This window comes from Aplysia californica, unplaced genomic scaffold (assembly GCF_000002075.1).
Source record: "Aplysia californica isolate F4 #8 unplaced genomic scaffold, AplCal3.0 scaffold00274, whole genome shotgun sequence".
In the NCBI taxonomy this organism is placed as follows: Eukaryota; Metazoa; Mollusca; class Gastropoda; order Aplysiida; family Aplysiidae; genus Aplysia; species Aplysia californica.
In genome coordinates this window covers 154,153-155,991 of record NW_004797544.1, presented here as the reverse complement: position 1 = coordinate 155,991, position 1,839 = coordinate 154,153, and the positions used below count along the sequence as shown (strand labels likewise).

General features: G+C 39.3%; 1 protein-coding gene across 4 annotated transcripts in view; it reads right to left on the bottom strand.

Moving 5' to 3' along the window:
• Positions 1 to 1,839, bottom strand: part of LOC101851742 (pyrokinin-1 receptor) — a 149,531-nt gene that overhangs the window by 83,027 nt on the left and 64,665 nt on the right. The gene's annotated exons all lie outside the window — the stretch shown is intronic.

Below are 1,839 nucleotides of genomic sequence, written 5' to 3'. Positions count from 1 at the left end.
AGAGAGAGAGAGAGAGAGAGAGAGAGAGAGAGAGAGATGGAAATAGAGAGAAAGAGAGAAAGAAAGAAAAGGGGGTGGGGTGTAGCTGGGGTAAGGGAGGGCAAAAGATTGCTAAAATGAGAGTAGAAATGGGGGAGAATCCAGGGCAATTGGTGAGAAAATGGAAGAGAGCATACGATATGGAATGAAAACAAAGAAAAGGGTGAGAAAAGGAAGCCAAGAGGAGAGTTATAAAAACGTTTCTTTGATCATTGAGCGAATGTCACAAATTGACTCGGAAAATTGCCCCTGAGATATGTAGTTCATAAAAATTGAGACAAAACAACCCCTTTACTTTCCAGCTTTTTTGGCGGGTCCAAGGTCTCGCCACCAGAAATATTGCAGCGGCTGCATTTTGTGGAAGTGCAGAAAGATTGCTTTGCACAGGTTTTGAATATTATGTTAAAAAATCACGGTGTCCTAATTGAAGATTTTTATTGTCACCGCAATGTTTTTCGACGCGGTGAAATCAGGCGCTCGTCAAATAATTTTATATGGAGTTATTGGTATCACCTTATTAAAGTTTGTTCGTTTGCCTTGCTTTACGTGGAAAAAATACCTATCTATTTTGGATAAAATGTGAGATATTTGCAATTGATGGAGGTTTGGGTTGATTGTATTCCGAGGTAAAATTAGCTAGAAAATGGCCGCTAACGGTTCCATGTTTTTAAATAGACATGAACGGTGTTGAGCCAGCAGGAAAACAAAAATTCAATAAAAATTGTCAAACGGGCGGAAACAATGCTGCTTTCCTCAATGTCATTATTTTGACGAACCACTGATTCCCACGATGTCTAAATTTAAACAAAACAAACAGTCGACTCTGCCAAAAGACAACTTCTTATTGTCAAGAAGAAAATTCATCGTCTTAGATTGTTGATCCTCTTAAACAGTGTTTTAAAATATTTTAAAACGCAAGAGGAAGTGGAAAGCGGTCGTTTCTACGGGTGATTGTCTTAGACAGGTGGTCTTTAGAGCAGATTCGATTTGTAGTTATTATAACTTGAAAATTAGACAACTAGAAAGAGCATTGAAAAGAGAAAAATGATTGCTTCCATAAAAAGGATAGGATAAGTAAGAAAATTGGAAAAACATATGGACCAAACAGTTAGGCATCGATAAAAGAGATTGTACCAAAAATATATGAATACAGCTGTTGTTTAAAAGGGCAAATGGTAGGTAGAGGACAGTAGAAAGGAAGATTGAGACAACTTATTCAATGATTAATGATTCGAATCTGAAGGTGAAACAAGCAAATTGAAAATGAAGAAACATAGATTTGTAATATTTTCCCTATGAAAAGTACATCAGATAGTATATGAGGGTGTGTGTATAGTGTATATATCCGCATGCGTGTGTATAAGAGAATGAAAGTGAAATACATCCATGAATGTATGTATTCTTTCCTGTGTGTGCATTCTTTCTCTTCAAACCCCCCACCCCCACCCCCCAATCCGGCTCATCTTCTTCATCTTCTCTTCCCTTCTCTGTCTTCTCTCGAAACCCTCTCTTCTGTTCGTCGTCCCATTCTTCACCATTCTCCCCCCCCCCGACGTCACTAATGAAGGGGATAAGGTGTGGAATGTGTTAGAAGTAGAACAAACTGTGAGAGGGTAACAGAGCATACACCTTTACCTTGGTGCCTCGTTATCTTTATGAGAACATCGAAAAGGCAGAAAGTAGAGCAAGTGGGGAGGTGGAGTGCAGGAAGATTGTTTTGAGAGAAATGGGTAGGGGGTTGGGTGGGAGGGGAGGGGGGGAATGAGAGAAAATTTGATAAAGAGATAGAGAGAGAAGGGG